This window comes from Haliaeetus albicilla, chromosome 17 (genome assembly GCF_947461875.1).
Source record: "Haliaeetus albicilla chromosome 17, bHalAlb1.1, whole genome shotgun sequence".
Lineage (NCBI taxonomy): Eukaryota > Metazoa > Chordata > Aves > Accipitriformes > Accipitridae > Haliaeetus > Haliaeetus albicilla.
The window spans coordinates 3,276,511-3,292,805 of NC_091499.1; positions in this window are offsets into that span (position 1 = coordinate 3,276,511).

The following is a 16,295-nucleotide window of genomic DNA, read 5'->3' on the forward strand; positions in this document are numbered from 1 at the left end:
CTCTCTCAGATTGTGTTATTGCTGATACGTAATTATGGTGACCACAGCTATATTGTAGGTGTGGGAATGGGGAACAGTCAAGGTCTTTTGATATCCAGCCAGAAGCCTGATTCTGGCATTGTCCTAAGGCCTGCTGTCCAATGACATAAAAAGAAATCCAGTCTTTCACTTATAGATCACTAATTTATTTTGATTATTTGTTTATTTATGTAAAGCCTTATGTTTTACTTTGACTAAATTTATTGACACACTAAGAGATTTTGGGGGGGCCATTTTTGGTTTTGATATTTTTTTTTTCCTCTGGAAAAATAAACAAGTTTCTGCCCCTTTCTGACACACATCAATCATGGAACCTTGGGATTTGATTATTACAATCACTTTTCAATTTGAATTTCATTACGATATATAAATTATTCTTGACTGCTATTTTTAAATGGTAGCCTGACTGCTGGGTGACACAGAAGTTCTAGCCTGTCAGAGCTGGATTCAGGGTACCTTACTGACCTTGCTTAACTCACACGCAATATGAAGCTGCTCCCATCAAGGAACATGCAGCCTTTGGTGGGACGTCTTGTCCTCCTAAAAGGAGCGATGGAATTCTTCACAAAGCAGACAGAATGCGGAATGCAGTGAGGCTCCATGGAGTTTCTCAGTGACATCAAGTCTACCTAAGTGAGTGTCTGAGTCTCACCCCTGACTGTATAGGCAAGCATTACGAAGTATTGCATCTCTTGAGAAAGCCTCTGTGATTGTTTATGTCAATATTAAAACAGCAGATCAAATTACAGTTATTTAAACAGTATAGCAAGTTGTAGTGACAGCATATATCAAACAATTATGGGGCAATGTCCAGTAAGTTTTATTGATTTTATTATGCAAAATCAACAAAATATCAAGGCAATCAATGCATAATCAACTAATAAGAAAGGGATGAAAAATAATATAATAAACTAGTGCCAGAAAAATGTTCAGGGCTAGGCATCATAACAATGTAAATACTGGAAAAAGACATTCAACTTATTTTCTTTACCTTATTCTTTCTTCTGTACAGCCATCAACCCACAAGATTGTTTCCCAGATGTACTGAGTTCAAAGTAATCGCTAGACTCACTGTTTTACCTAATGGCATTCTTAGAAACTTGTTCAAGGCTTATGTTGTGGTTTAAACCCCAGCCAGTGACTAAGCCTACCCAGCTGCTCACTTACTCCCCCTCGGTGGGATGGGAGGAGAGAATCGGAAGGATAAAAGTGCAAAAACTCTTGGGTTGAGATAAAGACAGTTTAATACGGAAAGCAAAAGCCGCGCACGCAAGCGAAGCAAATCAGGGAATCCATTCCCCACTTCCCACGGGCAGGCAGGAGTTCAGCCATCTCCAGGACAGCAGGGCTCCAGCACGCCCAATGCTCCCTTGGGAAGACAAACGCCATCACTCCCAACGTCCCCCCTTCCTCCTTCTTTCCCCAGCTTTACATGCCGAGCATGACGTCCTCTGGTGTGGGATGTCCCTGGGGTCAGTCGGGGTCAGCTGTCCCGGCTGTGTCCCCCCCCGACTCCTTGTGTCCCCCCAGCCTCCTTGCTGGTTGGGTGGGGGGAGAAGCAGAACAGCCCTTGGCTCTGGGCAAGCACTGCTCAGCGGGAACCAAAACGTCCCTGGGTTATCAGCACTGTTTCCAGCACAAATCCAAACCACAGCCCCATACCAGCTACTGGGAAGAAAATTGACTCTATCCCAGCCAAAACCAGCACAGCTTACCAGAATTAGCAGTGTTGTATTATCCACCATTCTCCTATAAATAAATAGTTTTGCTAATTAGGCTAGGTGCAAACTGTAAGTAATTTAATTAAAGACCATTTTAGCATTTATCACCAGCAGTAAATTTGAACAAAACATTTCCATTTCCATGGAAGATTATATCTGTATGTAGTAAGTACTGTAAGGTTTCTATCTCATATTCTGCTGACTTTTAGTGTTTTTGAGAAATAGCTGAGAACCACAAAGACAAATCTCTTTGTCTTTTTAAGGTCTGTATGTAAAGTTCCAAGCAATAAGTGATTTATGTGATACTCCATTGTTGTATGAAACATCATCTCGAAGTTCTGTTCTCTAAACACATCTTTCTATTGTTTGGCAATTAAGGTTAAATGTACAGATTATTTTTTCTTTGCCTTTTTTTTGTCTTGTATTATGGCACTGTAACCATTTCACGTATCAAGGTTAGATCCAATAGCACTGTCTTATAGCTTTATCTGTAAGGTAACCTATGAAGTATAGCAAGAGAGAAAAATAGTAAGAGAAATCTTTTCTTCTGACACCAGTTGATTTATATGGAGCTGCACAGAAGTAAATCATCATGCAGCTTAGCCTCTTCTCATGATTAAATCAAGTAATATAGATTGACTGTAGTAATTAGAGTACTCGAGGTTCATTCCAGATATTAAAGAAGGAAGAATATCTGGAAAGACAAGCATTGAGAGGTTGAGGAAGAAAATTATGCTTTTCTCAGTTCACTGTTAGCAGTATCCAGAAATACATGTTTTGTGAAAAACTTAACTATGAACCAGGATGGGACTGTGGAGGCTGATGACAAAGTTTAAATCAGTCATGTAAGCTACGTCGCATAAAATAATTTTGCAGATCAGATACACGTGAAAATCTGAGTACAGTAAAGAGCTACAACACATCACTACTGTGAAAGCAAAGAATAGAGAGCTGTAGAGATTTAAATATAATGTAATGGCAGATGAGGGACTAGTAGAGAAATTTTAATAGCAGATAGTATTCAAACTGACAGGCATAGAGACTTCTGATGAGATCATGAGGTGGGGATAAGCTTAACTTTAAACACAGGTGAGATAAGAAGCATGACAATTTCCATTCATATTTTGATGATGTGAATAGAATATGAAGATCGTATCTTCAGATTTCAACAGGAAAAAAGGCTTGCTCAGTCCTCTCAGTCTGAGTAGTCTGTCTTTTTAACCCACTTCACTCAATCTATACAGACGAGAATGGAGTTGATATAATAATATAATAATAAGTTGATATAATTATCCTAATCATTCATCGTACATTTCTCCAGTTTATCTATACAGGGAATGCTACAAAAAAACCACACAAAACCAACCAACCAAAACAAAACAAAACAGGAGAGTAGTGTCCTAGAAGGAATTTTAAAAGAGTTCCTCAAAGTCTTTAAGACCTGCCCTGACGATTCACTGCAGCTGGAACTGCAGTAAGGTCTGCTGGAGAACCTCTTCTTCAGAAGACACTGAAAATTTGTTCATGCAGGGCGACTTAACAAGTGAGACATAAGACCTAGGGCTCTATAACACATTTGGGTTTTTTCTAATTTAAGAAGTTATAGAGGTTAGAAGAAATAAAGCTCATTTGTGACATGAGTAGAAATTTTGTGTATGATTTGTATATGCCTTGGAAAATCCTGAGAGCCAGGATGATACCCTTTCCAGTAATACTTTTTGTCCTTCTTCTCCATCACATAGTGATTAAAATATAAATATTGTCACATATTTGAGCACTAGTTAGCTTTTCACAGAGAAATACATCCTATAAATTATGACAAACCTACCTCTCAGTGAAATTCACTATTCATCTACAAAAGCAGACATATTCTAAATTATAGATACCTTTTATTAATGAATACTATGTGGTTTTTTTGTTTTGATATCAGTTTATTGTTTCATGTGTTATTGCTAATATGCTACATATAAAATGGTTCTTTATTTGAAATTATATGATTTTTAAGTTTTTACATTTTAGTGACATATTGCTATCAACTGTCTACCAACTCTGATTTATTTCTTGACCAGAAAAAATGACATGAACTTAGTGAAGTTTTAAACTATCCTTTATTTCAAAAGCTTTTCACATACAATATAGATGAAGAATAAAGTGACAACATTTTATTGAGCATTATGAACTCAGCTAAAGGAAAAGGAAATTAAACACATCAAAATGTAGCTGTCCACCTTGTTCTTGAACCTCTTTCTTCATACAGGGGATTTTCTATTATCCTTTGTAAGAAAAGAGAAGGAAAAAAAAACCCAACAGCACAGCTTATGGAAGATATGTGTATATAAAATAAATGCAATAAATTAAATTAATTTCTCCTTCTTTCTTCCTTCTAATAATATTCAAGGTAGTCTTGAATTAAACTTCTTTCACAGCTCCTTTCAGCCTATGAATGGTCAGTAAGACAGCTGTTTCTTTGGGTTTTGCCTTCTAGTATCTGTAGTTTACATTATGCCTGGCATACAAAACATATTTGTTTATTAGTTCAGGGAAAATAAAACATTTTTTCTTTGATCTATGAACATGTTACTGCATTTTCCTGAGTTTTTCCTTAAAGAGATTGTTCTGCTATCTTATGAATTCTGACTTGAGCTAAAAAAAGGAAAAAAAGAGAGAGAGAATTAAGCCTCCAACAGACAGTTCTATAGCTGAGAAATTCCCTTCAAAACCAAGAGTAAGCATAATCCATTACGGTTATTTTGCCAGGGTAGGGTCATCTGGATTCTACCTTTTCTGGGCCATGGGCATGAGTGGGTGGCTCTCTGGAGCGCACGTGCACTAACAGCATGGGGAGAAACGGGGAGGAATTAGCGGTCAGAGTGCTGTGCGAATTCCTGGCATCATGGAGACGTGGCGGTACGGCTTGCGTGGCTGGAGCACCGCCACGGACGGGTACGAGCTTTGGAGGAAGGAGAGGCCAGGAGGGCAGGGGAGGGAGGTGACCCCCACGTGAGAGAGCAGTGGGGACGCGCAGACCTTTGCCCAGAGGGGGATGATGAGCCAACTGAGGGCTTAGGGGTGGGGATAAAGGGCGAACCAAGGTCTGGGGGTCTGCTACGGACCGCCTGGGCACAAAGAAGTAGATGAGGCCTTCTTCAGACAACTGGAAGAAGCCTCACATTTGCAGGCCCTGTTCCTCATGGGCGACTTGGACCACTCTAATACCTGCTCGAAGGACAACACGGCAGGGCACAAGCAGTCCAGGTTTCTCATGTCCGTTGATGACAAGTTCCTAATACAAGTGACAGAGGAGGTGGCAAGGGGAGACTCGCTGCTGAACCTCATGCTTACAAATGAGGAAAAACTCCTCAGGGATGTGAAAGTGAGAGGTCGTGTAGGCTGCAGTGATCACAAGATAGTAGAGTTGAGGGTTCTGAGAGGAGGGAAGGAGGCAAAAAGCAGGACAGCAACCTTAGATGTAACCAGATGGACTTTGGCCTGTTCAGAGATCTGCTTGGGAGAATCCCAGTAAGAAGAATTGTGTCTCTGACCGGGCTATTGGAGTTCCCCTGCCTGCCATTGTGCTTCTTGTCCCCTGATGTTTGTGGAGAGCAGTCTTTAATCACATAACCTAACTCTATTTCCTTTTTGATAGGAAAAGTGATGGGTTTGGAAGTATATATTAACTGGCAAGAAGATGACAAACATGAAAATGCCATTTTCTGTGGTTCTCTGAAAGCCAATAACTTTAATTCCTACCTCACCAACTTCACTGCTAGTCACTTAGCCACTGCCAATATAATAACTGGTGAGATAATTTGGGTGGTGCTACCCACAACGTTCTTACACCTATTGTTTTGGTAGAGAGGCAGAAGAAATTAAAAGAGATTCCTACCACTGCCTAACTCAGTTTTGTCCTCTTCTTCCCACCACACTCTTACGATGGTTCATTAAGAGAAAGGATAGTCCCCTGCCATATTTCAAGCCTTTATGGATCAGCATGACATCTTATAGCTGTCATTAATTGCTGTGCCAGGTTTCTGATGCTCTTATTTCCACAAGTCTTGCCCAGCCAAAGAATGTAAGAAGACAAATGCATGCCCTATTGAAAGGGACTTCCCATCCTCAAATTTATCTCACTATTACTGTCTTTCCCAGGTTTCCAGTAGAACTATTACCGGTCCCGTCTTTTCCATGAACCCTGTAGAAAATCAGTTCAGGCACTTCTACGTTGTCTCCGCTGTGCTATGCAGTGATCACACCTAATGCATGATGCTGCGGCAAATGAAGTCGTTGACTGGGAACATTGACTTCCACCAAAACTTCCTCAATTACTGCTTCAGCTGTCCTTCAGCTTCACCAGTGACAATGGTGTGCAGGCATCTGAAAACAAAGTGGGTTTTTTTTCTCTGTCGGACTCAAGGTTGGCCCTGTTCATCCGCTGGTTCCTGCAGACCGAAGGGGAGCAGATGGCAGAAAGCTGGGAGTGGGAACTTGTTCTGAAACACCAGCCTCAACCAGGGCCTGCTGCCACTCATTCGTGTGCCTAGGAGAACCAGCAGGGCCAAATTGTACTTAAGGCTCTGGCAGATTATTCCATGCAAGATCTGTGACTATTGCTATGTATTTTGTTGATTTGTAAGGTGAAAAAAAATGCTGTACAAATCTTGACTTTTGACTGCTTTCTAGACTGTTCCCAGGTCTTTTTTAGCCTAGCTCTGCAGATCTGTGTTTGTTACTTTCCTGCCCATAAAGACCTCTTCCCTGCACAGCAGATCAGCCCCATAAACCTTTCATTCACTTAGACGTGCTAAAGGAAATTTATCTGCTGGACAAAAAAAAAGTGCAAGCTTTTACAAATAAAAACAAAACAAAAAATGCACTGCCAAAAAATGGATCTTAACTTCAAGAAACACTTTATTTAGAGTTATTTGCAGATACTTGTAAAGTGCAGTAAATTAAAAATCTCTGAGGTCTGAGGAGGAGGGCCCTTGAAGTGAAACCCCGCAGGACCATGGCAAGTTTTTCCATCACCTGCTATCATCTACCTTAACTCTCATATATTTTTCTTCTTATGCTGAATGCAAGCATGCATTAGTTCCACTGAGGCATCTGAGGACTTCTGCTTTCCTCCTGTTTGTGTGGACCTAATCTGCCCATTCTGTGATTGCGTGTATTTCGTGTATTCACTGGATAGTTTGTGCACACAAAAATATTTATAAATGGCACCACCTACAAGGTCTCATCTATTCTGTTGGAGGTATCCTGCTCAGTTTCTGGAATGTGGGCATTTTTTCAAGAGGTCTGCATTCTAACAAAGTAGGGAAGATTATCAGCAGACTGTTATAATTTTTTTTTTTTTTCCCCCAAGCCAAAGGACAGCCCAGGTAAGATTCTGCTCTGAAATCATATTCTAATCACTGAGTCTTGGAAGGATTTTTGGAGATGATGTAGTCCAACTTCCTGCTCAAAATTAGATCTGGTCCCTCTGGACCCTGGCCAGCCAAGTTTTGAAGATCTGCAGCACTGGATGCTCCACAGCCCTTCTGGACTGTTTCTTCTGGAACTAGATGGAAGTTCATTTTGAGGTTCCCAACTGCAGGGATTAAAAAAGTCTTTTGTACCTTCCCAACTAACATCTGCTGGGTAGACAAGCTTTAGCTCTAAGAAGACAATCACCTATTTGTGTTTCTTAATATCTTATAAATCTATATGTACTTCAGTATTAAGATTTTTTTTTTTCTTTTTAATGGCTTATGAAGTCAGAGCTATTTCTTTCATACGGTATTTCTGGTTGTTTTCTTTCACTGAATGAATTACAGAATAAATATTGTCCATAAAGTTATTTTAAAATCTTTTTTTCCTAAAACTTTTTTTGTTTGTTTCCTTCCTGGTAATAATTGCTCAAACTCTTGGTTCCTGGCTCAGGTTGGAGGGCAGCAGTCTGCATACCAACAAGGGATGTTATTCTTCTTGCAACACAGACACAACATCCTAGCAGTCCAGATTTATCAAATCTGTATTCCAATAACAGTGTATAGAGATGGTATAATAGTTATCCCATCCTTCAAACTCTAAGTTCTTCCCTTTAAGGAGGTTTTCTTCCAGCACATGCGAAGATCTAATACTTGAGTCTAGCTGGAATCATAAGGGTGCACAAATCATTAAGTGGCCAGTTTCTGTTCTGGATGATTCTGGCTGTTCATACTGGCAAATCATCAGTAGTATTATGTCTTTAGGTTATAGAGACACATGGGTCTGGCCATTGAGCTCTGAAGCAATAGGCATCGAGACGGCTTAGGGAAGAAAAATCTTCCTGCAACAGAAAGGAAGAATTGGACTTAAGTGAGTGAATGTACAGAGGGGGTATGTTCTCACAAATGAGGGCAGCAACACCTTGCTGACAATAGAGAATGAGATTTTTGATAAAAGACAAAGAAGTTATGATGCAAAAAGTCTGCTGCATACCAGAGAAGGTCCTAGTCACGAATTAGGATAAGCGCATAATGAAAAGGGTGCTGAACAAGTCAGCCTTTCAAAAATTTTAGATCAGTTTTGACTGAGCAGAATGCTTTTGCCCATTTTGCTTTTGCATCAGTGCTTTGATCAAATAGCCTGGTACCATGACTGAATAAATTTCAAAGTGAACTTAACAGCACATGGAACTACGACCTTACTGTAAATAATACAAAAGCCCTTCATTTTTGCAGCTTCCTATAATATTGATTTCTGACCAGTTAATACCTTCATTTCATTTCCAGTAACCTATTAAATCATATTGTATGCTGCATAAGTTTTATGCACATGTATTTTAGCTTCATATTTATTTCTTCCTTACCTACTTTAAAGAAAAACAGTCCAACTAGTACAGTATAATTTCTCTAAAATCCCATTATTAAGCATGTGTATAAGGTTTAAAATGCCAGTTTTATTTTAGTTTTCAGTTATCAGTACTGAACTCATGGTCTAGGTCAAATAAAGGTACAATGCAATTTAATTGGAGAAAAGCTTCCCTCACACCTTCTGTGACCCCAGAGTAAGTTGATTCTATTACACTCGTTAAAACCTGAGTACAAATTCAGTTAAGATTATGAAGCTATTGAAAATCCTGAATGAATATGGGTGCACGTAAACCCATGTTTCAGTCTGAAATACCTGGGAGGAAAAGAAAATCAGGTTTTGAGTTTTTTCTTCCATTTTTTTCACCTTTGTTTTCCCTCTGTATGGAGATCAAAACATGGAGTGGTCCTAGGTAGAGAGACATTATACATGTTGGAACACAGCCCTTCTGAAAACCTCAGCAGGGATTTATAGAAGGAAAACACCAAGAACCACTTTCTTCCCACCCTTAGCAACCTCAGCAGCCCTCCCCACATGCATCTTAGCAAGTCTTCAAAGTTGTCTAGTTCTTACTGAGGGCATAAGCCAGGTTCTGTGCAAAAACCTGTAATCTCATCCCAGTGACACTACTATAAACTGCTTTAGATGTTTTTTCAGTTGTTTCTGTCACACATTAATACATCGTCAGCCCCTCTTTAATTACTTGTGACTTCCCTGTGACATCCGCAGAGCCGGCCCTTGATCTAGTCTTTATCTGTCACTCTAAGAAAGAATAGAGATCTACCCTCCTATCCTGGAAAGCCTACCAAAGCAGCAACCTGAAGGAAGTAGTTCCTTTCATCTCCTGCTTAAACAAGACAAAAATTAAATGAAAAATTACTTAAGTACAGAAAAGCTGACAATTGGAAAAGACTCATAAGGAAAGCAAAGGGAGCAGGAAGGAGAGGTCTATAAAAAGCTTCAGGCAGACCCTAGAAGACTGGCAAAGCTCCAATCCTCTGAAATAGAAAAATCAATTAGATACACCAAGCAGAGATACAATGCACCAGGGGAAAAGGGAAAAAAAATCCTGTTCTACACAGAGGCAGAGGCAGAGGCAGAGACAGAGAGAAGTAAATATGCACCCACATCTTTCTCATCAGGAGCAGTTTGAGGCAAATCCACACTAATCACTCCAAAAAACACAATCAGATCGTTGTGGACTTCCGCGTGAGTCTCAATAAATTCACGGCTCAAGATTTCAAACCCTGAAATGGAGGCATTTCTCGCAGCCATCAAATGCCTGCATTCTTGAATCCACAAAAAGACAAGCTAAAATCTTTATTTGCGGAGGAGGTGGTAATAAAGGTAATTAGATCAGGCAGACAGAAAAATCACCCAGCTGGATAACTTGTATACCGTGCAGAATTCTCTTTAACTCCTTTCTCTACTCTGAAGCTGTACAGAGCCATGTTAGAGCCATTATCCCCTGAAACTTAGACAATAACAGAAGCTTGGACAGAAACCTAGACAGTAACAAAACTGTTACTAACAATTGTTCAGTCAGATATCACAAAGAACTGAATGAAGAATTTGATATGAATAACTGACTCAGTGAATTTAGCCCCCTTCTACATATTTAGAACAGCTGCAAAGAAATGTTTTAACACTTAATATTAAATAAAGGGATTGGAAATGTGTAACCTTAAGAAGAGCTCAGGGATAGAGTGGTGTCTGCTTATGGCTGTGTAAATTATTACAGACTTGAGACATCTAATGCATCCTGAAACTCCTTGGGGTATAGTCAGAATTCATCCTTCACCTAGTATGGAATTCTGCATAGAGATGCCACCAGCTCTTTATTAGGACTCTCTCCAGAAGAGACAAAAATTGCAAAAATTAAGATGCAAACTCAGCAGCCGAGTTTCCTGGGCAGACCACAGCTCCCTACAGTCTCCCATGGCACTGAGCGGGTCAGATGTTCCTAAGAAGCATTCTTGTTAAGTGTCAAAGCTCTGCATCAGCACAAAACCTACCGCACAAAAAAAAGGATGCAACTGTCTTCTTCATAGGGCTGTTTGATGTTCATGGTTTAGGCATTGCTAGTGCTACGTTCCCTCATGGGCCCCATCGACTAGGCGTGCTCTGGACGAAGCTATCGTGTATTGTCAACACTGAGTTCAGCAGAAAATGCAAGTCACACTCCATTTCATTCAAAAGTAGGGACAGACATCCTTGTGGTATAGGTCTTCCCGCCTTGTGAGCAGAAGCAATTTCTGAAATGGGTTTAATACAGGAGCAAGCCACAGGAAAAAACAGTCCCATTCTGTGGTATAAGCACTTTTTTTGAGAAGGAGATAATGCAGCTCATGCTCATATTATGGATTCTATCTCTTTTTATCTAATATTTGCCTAACTTAAAATACATAAAAGACATCTTTGGCACACAAAAAACGTTTATCACTTTTAACTAGATACCCTAACTTTTAGGTTTCTTTATCAAGCTTCCTCTTTCTGTCCATTGTGAGTTGACCTTGGCTGGCCCCCAGGTGCTCACCGAGCCACTCTGTCAGTCCCCTGCTCAGCTGGGTGGGGGAGACACTATATGATGAAAGTCTCGTGGGTCAAGATAAGGATGGGGACATCACTCAGCAGTTACTGTCACAAGCAAAGCAGGCTCTACTTGGGGAAATTTATTGCCAATTAAACAGAGTAGGATGATGAGAAGTAAAAACAAATCTTAAAACCCCTTCCCCCCACCCCTCCCTTCTTCCTGAGCTCAATTTCACTCCCAATTTTCTCTATTTCCTCCCTGCCAGTGGGGCAGGGGGATGGGGAATGGGTGTTGGGGTCAGTTCATCACACGTTATCTCTGCTGCTCCTTCCTCCTCATATTCTTCCCCTGCTCCATACCCTCCCCAGTCCTCCATGAACTTCTCCAACTTGGGTCCCTTTCCCGGGGCTGCAGTCCTTCAGGCACAGACTGCTCCAGCGTGGGTCCCCCGCAGGGTCACAAGTCCTGCCAGAAAACCTGCTCCAGCGTGGGCTTCCCACGGGGTCACAGCCTCCTTTGGGCACCCACCTGCTCCGGCGTGGGCTCCTCTCTCCCCGGGCTGCAGGTGGAGATCTGCTCCCCCGTGGACCTCCCTGGGGGACAGCCTGCCTCACCATGGTCTTCATCACCACGGGCTGCAGGGGAATCTCTGCTCTGGCGCCTGGAGCAGCTCCTGCCCTCCTTCTGCACTGACCTGGGGGTCTGCAGGGCTGGGGCTCTCACAGCTTCTCACTCCTCTCTCCAGCTGTTGCACAGCACTTTTTAGTCTTTCTATCACAAAGGCAGTACCACCATCGCTCAAGGGCTCAGCTTTGGCCAGCGGCAGGTCTGTCTTGGAGCCGGCTGGCATTTGCTCTGTTGGATGTGGGGGAAGAAGCTTCTAGAAGCTTCTCACAGAAGCCACCCCTGTAACCCCCCTGCTACCAAATCCTTGCCACACAAATCCAATACACTGTCTCAACAGAAAATGTGTTCCTTCTTCAGGAGGACAGTGTCCCTTCTCAGCTCCAACACCAGCCCTCAGAATGGTTTTTAGGGTGTTCTCCTGAAAATTGGAACTTGTGTGTTTAAATTCCCCTGGAGTGGGAGTTAAGACTGCTAATCAAGAAGCACTTACATTACTAAACATGTACATATACATAAGTATGTACATGCCCACACATGTATCTTACTTTTCTTGCAAATGCCCAAGGATATTTAAAATATTCAGGACCTAACCCAGTTTCACAGGCACCAAATTGTCTTTGCACCTATGCAGGAGAAACAATTTTACATGTCTTCACCTTTTTAACTCCTTCTGTTGTTTTTTTTTCTTTCCAGTGTCCTAACACACAGCTTGCAACTGTTGTTGAGAACTGTATTCAGTCTGGAGGAAAGTGAGGCATCCAGCTGAGGCCTGTGAGCTCTGTTAGCAGTCCTTGAGACCTAATTAATAGTTTAGGTGAAAACTGGCATAGCAACATCTAAATCCCCTTTTATATTTGGCTGAAGGCACTGAGGCAAAGCAAGGTGTCTTGCTCTGGTTTTAACTTCTGAAATTCACTCCTTAATGTCTTGAGATAAAATGAAACGGTAGCAGGAATGCACTTTTCACTCAGTAGCGTATAGAAACAAAAAGCAGGAAACATTTCAAGGAACACTCTACTTGGCTTAACAGGCTACCTAACATTCTCAGTCTTCCTCATTTTTTGTTTACATGTTAATATCATACACAAGATGTACAAAAATATGTATTTTTTTGACAGCTTTGTGCACTTAACTGCTGCTAAAGTCACCTCTAGTGCTAATGAATGTACGATTCTTAACCACGGTGATAACTTTTAGCATTTATTATATGTATGGCATAATATTTTGCAACACTTTGCAAACAGTTAATTAATAATTACTCAAAACTAAATTAAATTTCTTAGGAGATGTAATATTGAATCAATTTCCTATTTCTTTTTCTTTACTATGCCTGTATGGATTCCAAACTTGTTTATTGTATTTATAACTGAATATCTACACAACTGTATGTGCATTATTTGAATTGATTTAATTGGCATGTAAAATGTAAACCAAATATTAGTCAATTAACTCACCAAACACCTTTCAGGCCTGACTGGGGCATAATCCACTAAAACTTTTGTCTTACCACTTTTAATTTTCCCTCAATATCATATACAGTTTCTTTGTAGGGTTTTTTTCTTTTTCTTCCACCCAAATAAATGTCTGAAGTGAACTTTTTTTTGCAGGTAATTTGAGTTGACCTGCCAGCCATGAATAAATGTTTACTGACTGCTGTACAGAAATAGGTGTATCTATACCTGCCTATCTGTAATTTTGTAGAATGAGTCCTTACTCATAAATGTGGCAGCTGGCTGGAGTAGCTAAGGTATGATTTTTTTATGACTTGCTAGGCAAGACAGAACATAAAACCTCCACATAAGTCACCAAGAGATTAGTTACTTCAGCTTCAGGCTGCAGCAACTTTTGTTACAAACTTTTGTCAGAATCTTCCACCTTCCCCCTCTTTTCCACACACATACACACTTTATGTGGAAAAGAAAGCTTCATCCATTTTTTATATCTTTCAATCTTGAGCATTAAATTTGAGCAGTGAATACATGATTTGCATGAGTGTTGGAGACAATTATTTTGTGCACTCAGACAAATGAAGGGATCAAAATATGGTTTTAATGAGTCATATTTTAGACCACATTCAAGGATGATTCACCAAAACCTCATAATTAAGTTAAATGTTTACAAAGATACAGGGGCACTGTACATGAGAGATCCTCCCAGTCTGCCTGCCATAGCCTCTTGCTTCATCAAAGACAAATTATATCTGTTGTCAAAATGCTTTTACATTAAATTGCCATAAAAGGAAAAACATAAAGCCATAGTACCATTACCAGCAGAAACATACCTTGAATTAAGGATGCTATTTGCCCTTATAACCAGTCTAAGGAAAAGTTTCAGGGAATAGAAGGTGTTAAGTGGTGATTTGGAATTACACTGTTGAATTATTATCAGAAAATGTGAAGTTTCCTTGTGCTAAGTTTGCACTAACAATTTGTCCTTTGCTGGTTTAGACCAAATGATGTGGAGAGTGGAAAAATGCCTTTTCTTTCACTGTCACCTGGTTCCCATTTAGCATCATCTCACACTCTAATTTTAATTGCTCCCTATACAAGTTTAAAAGTTTGTTTCTAGGGAGGAATACAATATTCTAGAGATCTTTTCAGGAAGAGGCTCCACAAAAAACAAGCAAGCTAACCGGTTCATTTATAGCTTCTTTTTTATTATATTGGCAGATAGATGAAAAAGCTATACCAACAAAAGTTTAGCAGTGGACTGGTTTTAGTTAAGATGGAGTCCATGTTTTCCCTGCTTCCTACACCACGAATAAATGGTCTAGAAGTGCCTAGCAATCTCTGCCTTTACTTCTTAACACAATATTACTTTAGCCAAGTTTTCAGCACTTTTTTCTACCTGCTGTATGATATAGCACGTTATTAGATGACAGCATTTTAAACAAAGCCATTGGAATTTATTCATAAGCTTATTTTCTACTATGTGCAGGAGAAACTACACAGATCCAAACAGCACTTCACAAATCAGACATTAAGGCAGTTATCTTCTTCCTTAGCACTTTTTTCCTCACCTTGTTCTCTTTTTGAACCCTTTTACACCTTCCATCCAACTTTACGATTATTTTCCTATTCATTGCATTACTTTTAACCAAAGCCACGTATTTCTTACACATTTCCTTTCTCAGGTCTCGTGTTCAACTTAAAAGTAATACAGCCCAAAATAAATATCATACTTCAGTACTTTTTTTCACTAGTAAACTTGACAACACTGCACCTTCCTGTGCTGTCAAGAAGAGTCTTTCAGCTGATTGGTCCAAATCCAGTTTTTCCTCTCTCTCCTCTGTTTTTGCACACATAGTTTGTCTAAGAGGTCACTCTTCCTTTTTCTTTGCCCTGCTTTGATTTGTTTAGGCTCTCATTAGGCTCCATATCTACTGCAGATGAACCTGTCTCCTCTCTGTCTTTCTTCAAACCCATTGTATATTATCTTTGTGCACTGGGAGAAATCTTCCTACATAAATCAGTGGAAATAAGTCAGCATGCTTTTAAAATCCATTCACTGACTTCTCTTTCATACAATCTATAATTTAAAGATTCCTTTGTTTGATTTCCAATGTGCAACTCTACCTCCTCCTGTCCAAGCCACTTTTCCCTTTTATCTTGTCTTTTGCATGTTGTTTGCTCTTTAGGAAACATAGCACTAATATTCTGGTAACCATTTGCTTCACCACATATGCCAAAATTACATTCAGCATGGAATGCAGATCTCTCGTGTTGAACCCTAGATGGGTTGCTGATCATCTAGACCATGGTACGATGGGCTGATATGCTGCACTAACACCTCCCCTTCTCACCCTAGAGGAGGTATTTATTTTCTTTGTGTTTCAGTTCTCCATCTATAAAAGAGGGGATTAAATTTGTCCTCTATATCAACAAATATATACAATATAAATATAGAGAGATCTATATGTACATACTATAGATATACTAATATGTATAAATGTCATAGAAGAGGTCATATAGATATATCAAAATTCAGTTAAAATCTTTCCTTAACATCACATCTGACCCATTTTTTGGTCGGTGTCATGGCAACAAAAAGATTAAATTCTATATTTCTGTATTTGGAAGTAGAAAATAGCAGCATGTCATCCATTAATCTTCGGTTCTATAGAGGAGGATGGGATAAGTAAAATAAAAGAACCCCACTTCAGTTTTCACCTCCTTTCCCCTTGATGTCTGTTTGGAAAAGATCGATTTACTAACTCTTGCCCTTTTATGGAAATATAGCAATTAAATATTTATTAGGAATTATAGAATTTTAGAAAGAGAAACTCCTCAACAAACTGGTAATGGCCCTTTAGAGATCATTTGGATCACCCTGGATTAACCAATAATTAATTAACCCAGAGAGAGAATCTCAGTCTCTCTCTCACGTCTTAATTAACTGCTCTAACAGTTCTGTTGGACTAGGTTAGGTTAAAGGGACAAAGAAAGGAAGAGATCTGTTAATTATTTGGGAACAGTGCTTACTCATGTCAGAATCCATGTTCACTTCAATGTCTTCTGCTCTGTCTCTAGAGGAGTTCCCATCTT